Source organism: Photinus pyralis, unplaced genomic scaffold (assembly GCF_008802855.1).
Source record: "Photinus pyralis isolate 1611_PpyrPB1 unplaced genomic scaffold, Ppyr1.3 Ppyr1.4_LG3b, whole genome shotgun sequence".
Lineage (NCBI taxonomy): Eukaryota > Metazoa > Arthropoda > Insecta > Coleoptera > Lampyridae > Photinus > Photinus pyralis.
This window is the reverse complement of record NW_022170510.1, coordinates 19,949,500-19,968,694: the sequence shown is the minus strand read 5'-3', so window position 1 is coordinate 19,968,694 and position 19,195 is coordinate 19,949,500. Positions and strand designations below refer to the sequence as shown.

General features: G+C 35.7%; 1 non-coding gene across 1 annotated transcript; it reads right to left on the bottom strand.

The window, feature by feature from the left end:
• Positions 1–8,468: 8,468 nt before the first annotated feature.
• On the bottom strand, positions 8,469–8,540 carry Trnam-cau. Its single transcript has one exon. It is a non-coding gene; the product is annotated as a tRNA-Met (tRNA).
• Between the last annotated feature and the right edge of the window lie 10,655 nt (positions 8,541–19,195).

The following is a 19,195-nucleotide window of genomic DNA, read 5'->3' as shown; positions in this document are numbered from 1 at the left end:
ATATGTGTGTTCTGGCGGTGATTACCGTTTACCACAAAATTGATTAGGAAGTTAGAGCAACACAAAGGGCAATGAAGGAGCCATGTGAACATCCCATAATTACCAGACCGGAGAAAATGGTAGGGTAAGAAATGAAATAAGTGTACTACGTAATTTAATCGCGATTCCATAATTTCGTATATTTAACGTAATATTTCAAAATTAAGAATACTCTTAGGAATCCCTTCGCTGCTGTAAAATTAATATAGGTAGCTATGTGTGAACGCTCAAGCAAATTACATAAAAACAACGCTGCAATTGTATCTTCTAGCAAATGTGTCGTTGGAACTCTGCCATAGCAATAATCTTAACAATTATTTTCAAGCTCTCCCTGCGGGCCGTGTTTTGCGAAAAGTTTAATCTTATTTTATGCAGCATTGTGTTTTGGTTATGCTGAGGATGTTAACAACGGCTTTATATGCTAGTACGGAGTTCCTTGCACTAGTTGCATAAATTTACATTTAACACACACGACTCCAGCGGAATGTGAAAGTTAGAATGAAGTTTAAGGGTCGTTCAATAGACATGGAGATGTTGTGGTTTCAGGCAGGGAGGGCACTAATTAGAGGATTTATCTCGCTCTTATTTGGTTATCACGTACCTACCGTTTGAATATTATTACATCCAGGATATTTCCACGCACTTAACTTGGACATAATTTTTGTATCAAATGCAACACGCATTTCACGAGGCATTGTAATCAATCTTCTCACTTCAATAGTGACTTGCTACAACTTCGTAATGTATCAACGTGATTGCTGGTTGTTAATCTCCTTTGAAAGCAACACTGAGCTTGAGTCTAAAAGTTCTATAGTTTGCGCGATACATACACAGTCACAGAGTGAGGTAATTTCCTGTATATCAAAGTACCTACTAAGGAAATTCTGGCATGAAGCGTCGTAATAGTAAGATCGGTTCTCTGACGGTTTAGAAGCGAGGTTGACGCTCACGTTTTAGATGCTCGATTTATGGTAGGTAAGTTATGTATTATTGAACTGTTTTCTTTGGGACATGTTGAATAATAGCTTAACTATATTCACAGACATCGATATAAACTTAATAAAAACATATTTTGTATTATACTTGAGTCACAATCTCAAACACTCAAATGCGTGCGAAAAAAGGTGTTTAAAACACACGTGCTTTAGAGTTGCTAAGTAATGATACTTCAAGTATGACTTTTGAAACTGTAATCTGGGCGAAATAAAAAATCCTCTTAGGTCGCTTTCTGTAAATGCGGAACATTTCTTTGGCTTGTACCTATCCTTTGGTTGAAGCTTACACAAACGCGCGTAATTTAGGGAATGCTTCCAAATCTGTTTCACTTTTTAACCGCAGCATTGTTTGAAGTTTTGAATGAATGCACCAAAAGATAGAAGATTTAAATACCTTTGATATTTCCCTCATATATGCCAGCATTATCGATGCATTTAAGAATTTATTCGTAAGAAACTTCCTATTCATCTATGGAAACAACTTTTCATATTCTTTTGGATTTTACACCTACCAACGTTTGTTTAGATTTTACAACAAGCGATTTAATGGACGGTGTATTATCTTCTTCAACGGAAATCATTTTATTCACAAAGACGATAATTTTTATAAGCAAACACTTGCAACGTTAAAGGCACTCCGCTTCGCGTCGTGCCATTAAACTCGTTGCGCGTGCTTTAAAGACTTGATTATACACTTGTATCTTAATATACTATACTACGTATTTTTTCGTCCGTTTATCAAAACAAAAACGCAATGCCCTCTTTAATATTTCACATATTTTAGTGAAGTCGCCACTGATACATTGAAAAGTAAAATTATATCGAAATTTGAAAGTGAGCCCTCATCTTTCCTGGGGCGATGTTCAGAACCACTTCTCAAATTTTTCTAAAAATGCGCTCCCACAATTCTTGTTCATTTTGGGTGTTATTATAAACTTTTCGCCACCGTAACGACCAAAATTTTTTCGATTGGCTAAGTTTGTGCTACAAAGGGCTATATATTTTCAGTACATAAGACGTTATTCTGTTCCATTTCCAACCATCCTGAGGATTTCTGGCACAATGACACGAATGACGGTCAGGCCAAAATATTATATCATCATGCCAATGAGGGGTGTTAATAACATTAACCAGTTTAGGTAGGTATCTTTACGAATAAAGCTCGGGGTCTACAGCTTTTCATCGAACTTGGCCAACAAAGGGCGATTAAGCGCCAGCCTCAGTAATCGTGCACCAGACTTTGTCAGCAAATTTCGCCTTTGTTCTCAATTTTATTTCATTTGAACAATTGGAGATGAAAAAGCCATACTTGCGTTTCATTTCTGCAAATATTTTCATCCCGCGGTTCCCCACAAAATGCCTACCCGCTACGCTACCTGGGTGTATTCCTTCTTTTTTGAAAATGCTCTTCATATCTGCACAGTTTTGTACGACACACTGTAAGGGCGACCTGTCTTTCGACTGGAGATCGGTCTTTAGCGCTTTCTACTGGTCTATTAACCCTGTTTTGTGATAAAAATCTTCTAGTTTTTGGCAAGTTAATGCAAGGTTAGAGTCAAAATCGGGCGGCCGAAGATGCGAATCTCAGTTATCAATTAAATCGGGAATTCGAGCTACTACGGTAATTAAAAAAAATTGCTGTGGTTAGCACAGATACCACCCACACACCTGCGCATGCGGGTTTTACTCAAAAACTTTTCACCACTTTCTTGTATGTCTCAAAATATGTAAAATTATCCTCAGAGTCGAAGTCCGATGCCCATAAGCGTTTCAGTATAGTTTTATATAGTAATACTAGATTTTCCCCCGCGACCTAGTACGCTTGATGTTGACAGATATACGCAGAGTGGCTAATAAAGATGGAACCAAAGCGCTGGTGTAAAAACGGTTTGAAATTTTTAGGACTTAAATAATATGTGTTTGTGCATATTCCATCATGAAAAGAAAATTTTTGTCCTGTATGGTTTTTTGACACGGCCGCAATTTTTGTAAATGGCAACATCGGTCTTGCAACACATCGGTGGAAAGCTTTGAGTTCCACTACATTTTTATCAATTTAGTTTAGTTAATTAGTCAGTTTTAGTTTAGTTTAGTTTATCACTTAGAGCAATAGTTAACGAGATAATTGAAGTCAAATGCGAAAAAAAAACGACATTTTCCCCATTTTTGTTTTGTTTTTTGTTTATAACAATATGTTCCGACTGTTTCTGGCTAGAGGGACTATGATTTTTGGATTCAGCGATTTTTTTTACATCGTTGAGTGCATTGACAACATCCAGTTTAGACTACTTTTGGAGCTAATTTGACTGGACTAAAAATAAGCTTTCCAACGATGCGTTGCAACTTGCAAGACCTATGTTGCTATTAAAAAATCAAAATGGCAGCTATCAAAAAACATTGTCTCTGTCAAACAAAGAATAGTTGGGCATCGCCAGTACAAGAAGCTATTATAGAATTTAAAGACCGCATTTTTATACGTTAGCCTTAAATAGAAAAAATGCAAGGGCGTAAGGGTGGAGTTTAAAAACTGAAGAACACTAAAAGGGCCTCCAATATACTCTTTGCGGGTGTGATATGTCAATATTTGTACCATTAAATACTTACCAAAGCCTTACAATTATTGCAAGTTTGAGCATTTATCAAATTATAAGCTTATAAATTCTTGAAATTAAATTTACATTTCCAGAGACCCCATTAATTGGATATTCTAAAATATTTTTTAATATTTCTGAAATGGTGAAGAATGTCGGATTACGGAAATGCGAAATGGAATTTAATTTACGAAGCAACAGCAAGAATAATTTCAGAAAATTATCTAATAAGCCGTGATATGAGTTTGAGTCCCGGCGAAATTTAATAATCGTAATATTCCAGTTTCAGTAGACGCTCCAGCCAGCAATAACATTTTTTAATAATTTTCGGAGATTTATTATGCAGGTATGTGTTAAATTCGTCGGCAGGTGTTATAATCGGTTTATTAGGGTGAAATTGCTTCCATTTCTGAATTTATTTCTAACGCGACACACTCGCAAATGATTCAGGGCGGCAACGTTCCATTCGACCGGATAATGCAATCGAACCCTTTTGTCTGGTAACGCTTCACTAGGGCTGCTGATAAAAGTTGAGGTAATTACTCGGCCGGTTGTACCTGCATTAGGAATGCGGCGCAGAGTGCAATATTATTTCATCTATGAAATGGAAATAGGGGAAACGTATGAAAGTAATGCGGAATCGAGATTGCGATCGTTCCGAGCGTAATAGTATATTGAGGATGATGGCAAACATGAAAACTGCATTTTGAAATAAGGATCAGAATGTCGAATGCACACCATGTACCGAGATCGATTTTACAAAGAAGATTGTGTACGGAAAATGTCAAACATAAGCAGGAGAAATAGACAGTGATTGAAAACGCTATTCAACAGTTGGAAAAGATGGCACGGGAAAGAGATTTCTGTAATGTCGAACATATGCGAAAACTCGCCAAGAAGACGTTACTATTAAATGTGCAGATAAAAAACTATATCGGTCTACATGTGACGGAGAGAAGAAAGTAACGACTTAACATACGTCAATGTCTTTCATCCTGATGAGGGAATTACGTGTAGTCTGTGAAGCTGCTAGAAGATTTGCAGCATATTAATATTGACTTTCTGCACTATAAACTAAACTGTGTCGCTGAATACTAAAGTTTTAAATTGTAACGATTGTCTGATTAACGAGTTAACGACCGAAAATTTAGAAGGTGAGGGCATAACATAACTTAAAAATTAACGCCATACGTAACGAGCTCTTAGCGCCTTTATAATTTTGCGGTGTCTGTCCGTCCGCCCGTCCGTTAGCACGATATCTCAATAACGATTTAATTTAATTTAGAGCAACAGTGAATTTCCAGTACGTTTGAAGGCGGCTAGTGGCACTCCTAAGGATTCGATTTTCAAATGTAAGCTGTTAATCGCGTCAACCATGCGGTTTAAAAGGCTATTTCGAAAGTATAGCGTTCGGCATTCTCGTGCATGTAGAAGTCGAACCGAGCGAACAAATCGTTGCAGTGCGTTTAAAATATCCGGACAGTTCAGGTGACCATTTAGTAGTTCGAAACCAAAACATGCGGTAAGTAAACTTCTCCTCTGTTTAAGAGTCAGTATACCCAAGTAAAGTCGGACATTTTCAGTGCGATCCAAAATGACTCCATGAAGAAGCAATTTATACCTTATAAGGCGAAGAAAATTGTTCTGTATCTTCTCTAACCGATTAATATGAGTTGAATAGTATGGTGACCAGATCGTGCAGCAATAGTCCAGGTGCGACCTAACCAAGGAGAAGGGGGCAACAAATGAGCCCAACCATTTTGCTAGCCTTGGAGATAACATGATCGTAGTGATGCTGGAAATTCAATCTTGTGTCATGTACTACACCCAGTTCCTTGATGATGCCCACATGTTGAAGTTCTTGACCACAAATATGGTAGTGCGGTACAGAAGGAGATGATTTCATGGAAAAACAAATTGAGCAACATTTAGTTAAGTTCAGTTGCAAATTATTCTCTAATACCCATATTTCAAATTGTACCAAATCTTGTTGAAAGATCAGCACATCCTGGATGTTATCAATATGTCTGTAGAGTTTAAGATCGTCAGCAAAGACGATGAAGATGAAGAAAATATCGAAGATAATATGTCATTGACGTATGCCAGGAACAGAAACGGGCCGAAATGTGTCCCTTGCGGAACTCCAGATTTGATGGGATCCAATAAAGTGTTATCGATTAGGATTCGTGCTATGTCCAGTTAAGTAGTTTTCCAACTTTTTTAGCTTGAATATCAGCAATTTGTAGTTAATCCGGTCAATGCTTTGGAAAAATCTGTGTAGATCGAGCGCACTTTGATCAAGAGAACCGAAAATATGGTCCAAGCATAGGGACAGTTTTGTTTCAACAGATCTCCCTTGTAAATCTATGTTGATTGGCCGATAGCACTTGCGAGAAAGCCTGGATGAACTGCCTAACAACAATGGATTCGAAAAGTTTCGGTATAGCCGACAGGATGGATATTGGTCTGTAGTTATTGAAATCGGTCTTGGTTCTACTCTTGAAAATCGGTGTAAATTTCAAATTCTTCCAGGCACTCGGAAAAACACTTTTCCCCAGTGAATATGAAAATAAAAGGAACCTTGGTAGATATTATATTCATTGAGCGAAGTTTTTGAGAAATTTTGGCCTGGCCTGGCCTGAATTATAAATTCCTCGTTTAGTGGAGCTTTTGCGAAATAAAAAGCATGTAAGAAGAAAACGTAAAAATTTTAAATTCTCAACATAATATAGGCACCTATGTGCAACATTTTGGGCCCAATCGTACTAAAATACCAAAACGTTTATATAAATGGATCAATAAACAATGTACAAAATGAGCACATAGCCCCATTCCGTTAGAGAAACGAGCTAAAATATAGTGCATCGTCCTTTAAAGTACCTATAAAACACCTAGTTATCTTAATAGCTATATCATGCAAGAAAATCTGTAGGTATGTGTTCCGATTGCTTAAACTTACATTTTGGTACTTTTAGGTGGTAGCGCCCAAAGGAAACATTTTGATCGATTTGGAAAAAAGGCACTTGTTTCGGTTCCCTTTACTGTCAATTGTTAACACAGACTCTATATCTGTATACGTATACAGTGTGCACATTCTGTATGGAAATAGTATATACATCTCGGTAAAAATCGACTGTACACATTTTGTATATTATGAAAGTTGTTTAGCATTTTATTTCCCATAATAAGGCAGCATTCCATTGTTTTTATTTCAGAAAACAAATGAGAAACGAAAACAATTGAATTTTTTTAAATAGCAATGCACACTTTCATTAGGCTCATTTGATAGAGGTTTTGTTCTCTTTTCAATGACGTAACACGTTAGCACTCGTGTAGAAGAAATTAATTTTTATTTCAAGCTTTTTGTGATCGATTATGTCACTGTCTTGCAGTTAATGGTGGACATTTTGACGATTCATTGGGATGAAAACAGATGAAAACCATTTTACTGCTAATTTCGTTTTGTCTTCAAGGTTTAATAAGAAACGTAGGTAGTAGGTACACGTTCATTCATTTTATTTTGATGTGGGATATCTGGAATAATGTTGTTGATCTGCTTATAATAATTTTTTTGAAAAATTTTCTTGAATAAGGGTAGGTAGGTACTAACATGTTACATCACCGAAAAGAGAAAAAAAATCTCTATCAAATGAGCCTAATGAAAAGGTGCACTGCCATTTAAAAAAATTCAATCGTTTTTCTGAAATAAAACCAACTGAATGCTGCCTTATTATGGGAAATAAAATATTAAACTACTTTCATACAGAAAAATTTTGTATACATTCGATATATTCCATACGTAATGGGCACCCTGTACGTAACATTCAACAGTCACATTGCTGTTAGAAGTCAAATTTAATTGACATCCATTGCTCAGGATCATATTCATTATTCAGCCATTATTGATTTACGAACTAAGAAAAAAAAGCGATTTAATTAAATAAACGAAATGCATTTGTTTGCCTTTCAGAATATCTCTCATAAATCTCGTTGACGCAACTTGAAATCGTTACAAGGCATACCTACTACTGACAAGTGGAACTTGTTATATCCAATATAAGTGAACTGCCCTTTTATTTTTACCCCAATATATATTACATCCCTTTGTACAGCGTATAACTACTGGAAATACATTTTCAAAAAGTTTAATTTCTCTTTCTTATTTAGTATTATTTCACTGATAAGTTACCAAACGAACGTATTTCTATACACATTGTTATCGATGATAGGGTGGCCCCGATATAAATCAAACTTCACTTCAGAGTTTCTTACACGTGATAAGTTATGGCAATAATATATTATAACACAAAGGAAACCTCTAAAGGTTATTGAGCCCTTGCAAAAAAGGGCAATCATGCTGTAGAGAAATATTTCGTAGAATACAAAGAGTGTTCGACACATACCTAATACGTAGGTACCTAAATTATAAATAACTATGGATAGGTAGTATTTGTCTTTAAACATTGTAATAATAGTTCATTTCGATGTTAACAGATTCACTACCTAACTCTTTTAAATGTTTGATTGGAATGCTAAGACCTCAAAGTCTTCGATCAACGCAACTTGAGGAGATTTTTTTGTATGTGGAACCTTACTAACTTATTACCTAGACTCCGCTAAATTAAAATTGTTAGTTACCTAGTTAATCTGTAAATAGTTATATAGTAAATGCAATGCAGTATGATAAACACATCACTGTATAATTACCAAATTTGCTTGCACCGAGTAAGGTTTGATATAATTTGAACATTACATTTCGCAAAAATTTGCTATGCGATTGTATATTGCAGATAAGGCAAGTGATAAAAAATTTATAACTGACGAGCGAATAAAAAAAAATTGTTAGCAGAGCGTGGTTTCGATCCACGGACCTCTGGGTTATGGGCCCAGCACGCTTCCACTGCGCCACTCTGCTCTTATTAGTTGTTTGCATTAGACGGTATATATTCAGTAACTTGTTTTAAACGTATTATTTCCGTGTTTTTAAAATTTTTGCTTTAAAATAAATTCAATATCTTTATAATAAATCAATCAATAAACAAGCACATTCATTCCCATTACAATTATATTATTTGCAGACAGTGGTGGTTTGTGTTAATGAAAATTAGCTAGGTCCCTATTAAAAAACGAAATGAATACAACTTTCAGTCAGATTACTCAGAAACCACACACACTGTTCTAATGCGCACTTTTGCTATGAATTTTTAAATGCTTTAAGGGCTGATTTCATCCCGTGAATCTAATTGCAAGTCAATAAGAGGAAGAGCATGTTTGAGCTTCTTCGATGCATTTATTCCTATATGCATATGTTATGCCTATTATTTTGATGGGTAGTCAGCTTTTCTGTACGATTTAATTAGGTATTATTTTTAATTAGGTAAATCTCAGATTTAAATATTCGTGTGTAACAGTCGGGGTTGAAAACCTTTAATCATATGCAATTAAAATAAAGTTTATGCTACAAAGATTAATTTTTTCTCAAAGATTTTACCAAAATACTTTCCTACTTCCTCAGGAAAATGGACCTATTTCTTTTAAAACCTGAATCTTCGATTGGCATAACCTGGCTGCAAATAAATAGGTTCGAATCTTTTGAATATTCATATCTATAATCTATATTATAAGTAAAACTGTTCAAAGAGAAAATCTGCTCCTTTTACAGTCTTCGGTATTAAAGTGAGATTCAATATACAAATTTCGGCACTAAAGCTGTCCTTTTTAAGTGACCTCTTTTTTTAACCTAATTTACTCTCCTCTGGATTTAACAAAAATGTGATATGACCCTTTTTCCATTTTAACTCATTCTCATTTAAACGTTAAAATCTATTCCTTCAATCTATAGTTACAAACCTAATTAAACCTCTCGCCAGGAAAGATTGCCGGTCACAGAAGACCTGATCCCGGTCTACAATCTATGTTTTTCTAAAGATGTGAGCGACTTCCGGGATAGGATCGTGCTAATGTTGAACGAAAAGTCTTTTAGATATATATTTTATATGGGAGTTTTTTTAGAACTTCTTTCCTAAATAACGGCGAAAGTACCTATACAGGAATTCGTTAAATAATTTTTGTTTCATGCAAATGTCGGAACATTATATATTTGAATGAATGTTATTTCAACCAAAACTGTATACCCAGAAGGAAGTTATTGTGGAAACAAATTTTCACTTTTTCAATGTAAACGCCACCTTACGAGTCCTTTATTAGGGACCAAGTACCTATCTGATTAGCAAAAAAAAAATCTTGATGTCTAATATCTCAAACGGAGTTTGTGCGTGAGAACTTTGGTTCCATTAATAGCGACCCTGTGCCTGTATATTAAATTTAATTTTGCAGTGTAGATTATTAATTGCAACAAAACACTGGTACCGCGCAATTTCCTACTTTAATTCTTCTTGCTACCTCCAAATTTTCTCACGTTAGGATGCCGGTACTTGGTAATGAACATTTCCAAACGTAATTCCCTAGGTAAAGTACATACTTTAAAAACGGAGATTTAACCAAAATAATTTGCACTGCAGAATTAAATTTAGTAAATGATAGTACAAATAGGACAAAAAGCTGGGAAAAAGGAACTGACCAAGAAAAAAACGAATTGATTAGCAATATCGGCAAGATGGCTCTTTTCTAAGACACAAAAGAAGAGAAAGTACATAAAACATATATCTCTGGGTATGTCGGTTGTGAACTTTAGCCATAACACATAATAGAATCTTGCATTTAATTCAAAGTCTGACCAGTATAATTATAAAAGGGCAATTTTTATTTAGAATGAGTTACACCTGACAATACCCATGCTGTACGGGAATGCCGTTAATTTGGCAAATAATCGAACACGATCATAATTACTAGATGGATGCAATAGACGTAAAGATAAAAGGAATACGTCATCTTTGTAATTGTCGAAAGTGCACACACTATTCAAAACGAAAAAAATTACCTCTGCCCTCAAGAATAGCACAAATACCTTTATCCAAAATTTACCCTTTTAGGTAAATCGTAGACGAAAATTGTTAATATCGACGCGCTCCGAGTTGTCGGGTCGATATGGATAATTAACTGCCCGCTCGTATAGCGTTGTTTGGCACTTTTATTGTTATTTATGGCCCATTAGAATGCAGGGCGGAAAAGTAAAAAACGCGCGTGTTCCACGGAAACGAAAAAAGCGCAATCTTGAATTTTTTCGTTGCGGCCAGGGACGGACTCGGGAATACCTATATAAATCTAATTTTAGCGGGAAAATGTTGTTCCATTACAAACGGAAACACAATAGGGACACTTACGAAAAAATAAAAACCTGTTTATATACAATGAAATTATCAAATATGAAAATCAACCATCTATACAACTGAATGAAATTCTAAAAAAATCCATGCGAAGTTTTCGCATTCGTTTGAAGTCGCTAAACGCTCGCTTATTGGTTTGACGTCACTGATGCGATTGTAAATCTCGCGCCAAGGCCCATGCTATAGCATACGCTTGTAGAAAGACGAGGAATGCACGTGTACCCACCCGGACCGTGTAATTAAAAACTTTAAAGACGGGGCTACATGATGTGGGGTCGGCGTGGTTTACTAACGTGGTGATTTTTTGGTTTTTCCCATCTTCTAGAGTTTTAGTCCGATTGGTTTGAAACTAGTGTAGTTTCGTCGGAAAGATCTTGTAAACGCACACAACTCCTGCGCGAGGGAATTTTGTTTTTTCTCCTAGGGGCTATATTAACCCCTTTTTTAGAGGCGAGCGTCTTCGGGGGTAGTCGATTTCGGGTCGCTGCGAATTTTGTCACACGGTTTCTTAAAGCGGGCTGTCTCTCTTTTTCGTGTCGCCAATAAAATGAGTAAGTACTATTTTGTAGAGGGTTCTTAGCAAAATCCACCAAAATGGCGCATTTAAATCACAATCAGTCAGAAGTCAGTACCGACAAAGGGAATGTGGTTGCCCCCGACAAGATTTTACTGATGGTGGATCAAAACTTCAAACGCGAATTTCGAGTAAACGGAAAGTCGAAAGTGGGTACCGACAAAGGCAATATTACCTCCGACAAGATCTCACTGGTGCGGCTAGCAAAGGATGAGTTCTCAGTGCCTTCGGGTAAATCAAATGATGTACTCGGTTCTATTTCAGTTGCTGTTTCATTAATTAAACCCTCTTGTAAACACATTTCAGAATCATTTCAAATTTTAGAAATCTCTCTTTTTCGGGATCTAATTTCCCTGGTTAATCGGGGTTTATCAGTTTTTTTTACCACCCTAACAGCTAAAAATATGTTGGACTACATGAGACTTCATTCGAGCTTGGATTCGACTTAATTTTCCATATCTTCTGAAGGCTATAAAAATACAATTATAAAATACAACGGTGTAGCCTACATACGTTAAAATGATCTTCACAACAGAAAAAAACCGTCTTTAGTGAAATATCTTTTAATTCCCTTCTTTCTCCAGTAAACTATTTCTTTTTATCTGAAACATTGTTTCTTTTTATCTGAAACATTGCATGATACTGTTATAGATATCTTCTGCGGATTATTTTTTGACGTATTTACATATCCGGGAAAACACCCTTTATTTGAATTCATTTTGTACTCAAATAACTCGAGAGACCAAAGACATTTAGTGAAACTGACTCGTTTTAACATTAAAAACCTGGTGCGTAAAAGTCGCCGAAGGCGATCGAAGTAGCGACGTCAAAAACTGCTAATCTCGCCCTGATGTACTTTTTCTCGCCTCACTGAATTCTACTATTTCAGTTTGCATTTATTTAAACACCATTTCATTAAAAAAAAACGTTTTCCTTTGGAACACGCACTTAACGACCTTAACCGAATGGCCCACCGCTATCTCTCTAGAACGTGCCCCTGCTCTTGCAATTTCGCTAAGATCACACGGGGTTTATTGGTCAAATTTGCAATCTTTAATCATTAGTCAATGGCCTACGCCTTCCCCAGTGAACCACGCGCGCGTTTGGGACCGCATTCTAAACTCACGGCCGTTTTAAAAACTGGAACCTAGCCCTTTCTCAGGATGTTGTATGATTTCATTCTGAGTAAGCCTGGATGTAACTGTTTGGTCATGTAAAACACATTAAGATTGTATTACCGCCCGCCAGCCTGGCGCTGGTAAATTTACTCGGTCAAAACGCATACGGAAACCAATGATCCCGTAAAATATGGATCACCAAATTCATTCGGAAACTATTAATTTTAATAACAAAATTTTCAAACAATCAGCCCTGTGACCACCCTGTGTACCTCCTAATATATTAATAAAACTGAGTTACCCTAAAAAAATGCAACTCGAAATCCTATAAAATTAAAAAAAAATGAACTCTACTAAGTACTTCTACTATTTACGTATTTTACTACAGTTATATAAGTTAAAACCAACCAAGAATGTTCACGTTTCTTATATTCAGAAGTGCGACAGTTTAAGTAAAAAACCTTTTTTTATTCTAATTAGGGCCAGAAATACTTTAATTGAGATAGGCAGGTAAATACCCTATGAGAGCTTGCCTATAACTAGGCTCGGGGACACACCTTACACAAGGGGATGAATGCAAAATTAAGTACTTCACATAATCCCGCTTAATTTATCTTACAAATTCTACAAAATAAAACTCGTTATATAATTATTAAATTTAAATTTATAATGTTTATTTTTACAAAGAACGCGTACAACGTGAGTGAAGAGCCTTTAATCTCAAAGAAACATTTTGCTACGGTTAGATAAATTCGATGTCAGTAACAGAACGATTCCTTAATTGAATTTTCTTCGAAAGGGTCTGTCGTTTTTATATCGCATCGGAAATTTTTAAACTTATCAGATCTACGAAAGACAAAAAGTTGATACACAGAAATTAAAACTTGTCCACTTATCAAAATCATACTGCAAATATTTTAGCTAGTGAAAGAATTTCAACTGGAAGAAGTGTTTATATGCATGGTTAATTCAATTTTATGTTCTATTAGTCATAGTCATACTATACTTACATACATACTATTGAATCAAATCTTGTGATTCCATCTTTTTAGCTGTAAACGGGTCCAACATTCTCAATTTGATGTCTCCTTATTTATACATAGCACTGAGACAACCGAGTCGAATTTTAGAGTAATTAAATGTATTTAGAGGTATTTTAGTGTTAAAGTAAAGAAATCAAAATACCTTTGGTTTATGTTGTTTGTTTTTTTGTTTATGTGATGGTTTTGTTGCCCGTCTGTCTCCATTAGTACTTATGTCCGTCTGTTCCTCGTCTAACGAAAAGCGATAGCGATGTCAAACCGCCACTAATGGATATCTACGAGGCCAAGAATCAGTGCTATTGAATATGAGCCGGATTAAAAGTCTGGTTTCCGAATGCAAGATGAGCGGCACAAATCCCCCCCCCCCCCACTCCTTAAAAATTGTATTATTCGTATCATTCAAGTTTATTAGCAAGTAGAAATGGGAGAACCGTACCTATTTATAAAATAATTCTAGAACATTGTTAGGATACATAATTCATCGCAACCCCGTTTTTATACTGGTAATTCATCCGTATCCAAGGTGTTTGTTTATTTGTAAAAAAGATTATTTCCTAGAATTATTAAGGATAGGGAAATCTGATTTTCGTTATCAATTTGTTTTGTTAATTCATTCATGTGACAGTTCAGACTTCATTTATTGGGTATTTCGGTTATTTTTATAAAAGATTGATGTAATTAGAGATACGGGTTCCTTTTAATCAGAACGCCTTTTGCCCAATTTAGAGGCCGAGATGCTGTTCTTTGAAGCTTTAGAAGACGCGCTTTTCTGCATTAAAGTTTGTTGGTAAAGGTTTTGCGTTTCGTCTTGTAAACAATTTTGCTGATCATCAAAGAGAATTCAGTACGTGGTATTGAAGAGTCCAGCCAAGTTCGAGATAAAGTTTGAAAAAATTGTACAATTGTAACAGTTTGAGATAGCAGTTTTCAGTCCGTTAAACGGACAGCCATCGATTGATCCGTCGTGTGTTTGGGTTCAGCCAGTTAATTCAGATTTAAATACAATCAACGTATCTACAACCTGTCTGGAAAAGAATTTAAGAAGAGCAAGTTTAGTGCGTTACGTCTCGCTTAAGTGCGTTGTTTCCTTCCGCAATTAGTGTTCTTTGTGCTCGGATTTTTATTGGGATTTGTAACCGAATCTGTGAGTAGTCCAAGATTTTTTGATTCTGATTGATTTGTATTTGAACGTGTATGCGGGGTATGTTCAAACAGACGCTGTTGTAGTCCAATTTTGATAATGAAAATCATGCACGTCGTGTGTATATTCGGATCCAGATGGACGTCTCACGCTTAATTATGATTAATTTTGTTGATCCGTACCCAAAGTTCACTTCAGGAGTCTTCAAAATTGAGGTAAGTGATTCTTTCGGAAATTATGGAATTTGATCGTGGTCATTGTTTGCCTTAGAATCTGGTTTGAAGTTAAATTTAAAAAATGTTTATTGTGTCAGGATTCGGATGTGTTCTGGGAGAGATTTAATTAGAGAACTCGTTAGGTTTGATATGTGTGGTGGTATGGTTCATTTTGGTCGGGCCATTGCACTCAGCATGATTATTTGCTCGCCAAACGTGGGGCATTGCATTTATTTTTTTATGTGGCCCGAAGTTAAAGGGTCACAGCAATACTTATGGAAATCAATTGAATCCTGTTCTCCCCTCTAGAAGGATACATTTTACAAAAAGAATAAATAACCACAAAGCAAGACAGTAAAGGCACTCATTCCCAACATAAAACATTCTTTCAAGAAAATGTATTAAATTCAATAGACATAACTTTAGGTAATGAGTAGAGCGATCCAATAAATTGAATAAGCTTCTTAGACGATCAAATACTAAGCAAGCACATACAATGGCCTTTACAAGGAACCGTAGTAAATAAGAAAAAGAAAGAACAGGATCACTTCTTCTAGGATATGAACTGAGTTTTTCAGTAAGAAAATGAAAAATAAAGACACTTAGCAATTAAAGACTATATAGTAACAGAGCTGGGCAGAATACTTTCAAAAAGTATTTGAATACTAAATAGTAAATACTTTAGACAAATCAAAAGTATTTGAATACTAAATACTTTTACGTCCAGCACAACCAAATATTAAATACAAATACTTTGAAAAGTATTCAAATACTTTCAAAAATAAGTATTCAAATACTTTAGAATGTATTCGAATACTTTCCAAAGTATTCGAATACTTTCAGAAGTTATTGAAAACTTTCAAAGGTAAACGAATACTATAAAAAGTATTCGAATACTTTGAAAAGTATTTGAATACTTGTCACTCAAATACATAAAAAATTTAAAATAGTACTAGATAAAAGTCTTAATACTACTTAAAAAAGGTCAAGTTATATTTTGTATGGGGGCTACATGGAAGAATAGCGTTTTGTGCGCTGAATGTAGTCCCTTTCTCTGAAGTTAGATTTTTTTATATTTCTATTGTTATATACAAATTTAAGGGGAGTAACCGCGTATTATTATATTATATAGGATAGGGGGTACCAGGACCTTTCTTATATCAGTTATATCCTTAAGAATACGTGTACCAGTTTTCAAAGCGATCGTACGTCGTGCACATGACACCTGACATGACATGTACACCTTTCTGAAATTATTTTTTTTTATTTTGCCTTTATTGTTGAGTGGGCGGGGTTTCAGCCAAGGCTACTCTACCAACCCAACTCACTATACATTTACAAATATCCATGCCCGAACCCGGATTCGAACCAGGGACCCTTACTACCACAGTCCAGCTTTAACTGCGCCACACGAGCCGGCAAATTAATCCTAGCGATTTTGAAACAGATCCTTTTTTATCCGTCCGTCTGTCCGTGTGCATGATAACTTGTTTAGAAACGTGCGATCGCTTTGAAAATTGGTACACGCATGGTCTTAAGGATATAAGAAAAGAACCTATTGTTTTAAGTTAAGTAGCCTATCGGGTCAAAAAAGTTTCACTCCAGGATCGTTCGGTATTCAGTTGTATGGGATTTTTATATTTGATTTTGTGATAATGGAAACTTCCCCTAAACATTTCTAAATAGTTCTCAAATATTTGAATAACTTAAAAGTATTCAAATACTATGCGAAGTATTCGAATACTTTACGAAGTATTCAAATACTTTGCGAAGTATTCGAATACTAAATATTTGCGAAAGTATTTGAGTTACAAATACAAATACGGCTTCCATAAAAGTATTTAATTACAAAGTATTTGAATACTTTAAAGTATTTGAATACTAAAAAGTATTTACAAAATCGAATACTGCCCAGCTCTGTATAGTAACTGTGAAAGAAGAAATATGAAAAATAAAACAACAAGAAATTATAGTAGCTGGAGATCTAAATGTAGATGATGTCACCGTAGGACAATACGGAGAAGACACGGTGAATGATAACGGGGAGAGAATAATAGAATTATGCGAAATACAATGATAGGTGTTAGTATAATGAAAATACAAAATCTACAAAATGTTTATTTATTGTCCTGATGTAGTTTTATTTTTTTTTAATACTTTTTCAATGGCATAACTCTCTGTAACATAGCGTGGTCTATCAAATTAATTTTTTGGATAATGTTGTCCTTTAAATCTTCTAGTGTGCGGTGTTTATTTACAAACACCCTAAAGTTTCATGCAATTTCGTGCAGTATGACTAGTAGCTCCATCTTGTTGGAACCATACATTGTTATCTTCTATTCCAAGTCGTTCCAGCTCAGAAGGGGACGTCTGGGAACATTGTATTCAAGCATCTGTCTCTGCACTGCTATTACAGATTCGAGCGGAGAAGGAAAACAACAGTGAAATCCTTATTTATATACCTATATAAAAAACACAAAAGAGGGTAATAAATCAACTAATGGCCGTTTGCACCAACAAATTTAACCGGAGTTTAGCTTAAGCGTATAGCTTAAAATCAATGGCAAAGATTGTTGGGACAATGGTTGCCATGGATTTTAAGCAGGGACCCGGACCCAAATTCAATATGGGGTCCGGTTTCGGTTCTAAAAAGAAATAACGGTTCGGTTCTGCGCATTTTGTTCGGTCCATAACGGTCATTTTCGGTTCTAGTTTTTCAGAAACTATGGCATTCAAAAAATATATGAATAAAATGTCATGAATACCAAAAGGTGACGTATCGTCAGTGTACCTAATTTTCAACGACAAGGGGAATAAAGGAGAAAGAGGGAAATATGTATTTACACTTAATTTATTACTAAAGAACAGAAAATTTTATTTTCTAAAACCTCGTCCCTCTTTTTATTCTTTTTAAGTAGTGGCTAAATTAGCGCCACCGCCACCCGTAATGCCTTCAATTTCGACACCTTATTAAAAATTTATAATCCACCGATGGCAATCATAGCGTAATATTTTATCAATTTTCAGGACGTGGTTGCCGGCGCGTCCTTCAACTTCCAATAACCTGTTAAGAACCGTAAAAAACCGAAAAAAGGAATATGGGTTCCGGTTCTCAATACGTTTCCATTTTTGAAGGAATACCGGTTTCGGTTCCGTTTTCGGTTCAGAAAAAATACCGGTTTCGGTCCGGTTGTCGGTTCCTTTTCGCTCCGGTCCGGATCTCTGATTTTAAGCTACGCTTAAGCTAAGCTCGGCTTAAATTTGTCGGTGCAAACGGGCGTAAACCACAAACAGATACTACAAAAAGATCGTCGTACCAGTACCATCAGCTTTAGATGTTCATGATATTTCGTGTCGCTTATAATAAATAAAGCCATTAAATATGTCGATAATGTACTGATCCAGGACACAGAAGGGCGCGGCCGTTAGGGCACGAGACATAAGGGCGCGTGGACATAAGGGCGCGAGAACAAAAGGGCGCGGGACATAAGGGCGCGAGGACATATGGGCGCGGGATGGTGTATTCTCTAAAAAATATATATCGTAGTTAGTTTGTGTTGATATGTTATACCAACAGTCCTTACACAGGGCGTTCAAGATAGCAAAAACATATAATGTGGTATGTCAAAAGATTTGGTCACTCCTTTTGTCACTTTTACCTGTATATTTGTAGCGTCAAGTTACTTTGTCCCAAATCGCAGGCTTGCTCGATTTGTTCACGTCCAACCATTTAAAAAATAACGGCGCAATTGATTACAATGTAATTCTGCAAATAGATTCTTTATCAAATTTGTAGATAGGAGTTTGAGAATTGGCAATATCGACCAAAGAATAAACAGTGCCATTTTGACATCTTCGCTAGTTATGCATCGAATTGCACGAGTTTTCAATATGGATAGCCGGCTCGGCACCAAAATTATAGGCGCACTGCCAAAATTGGGGTTTGATAGATCCAAAATTCACAATGCCTTTTTAACTTCTCGGCTATTTATTTAAGAAAACATTTAAAAAAGAACGGATGAACCGATTACGCTGAAATTTACCTAAATACCTATATTTGTGTATCTTGAACGCCCTGTGTAATGACTGTTGATATAACATATTAACACAAACTAACTACAATATTTTTTTGTTTAGAATACTCTATCCCGCGCCCATATGTCCTTGCGCCCTTATGTCCCCGCGCCCTTAAG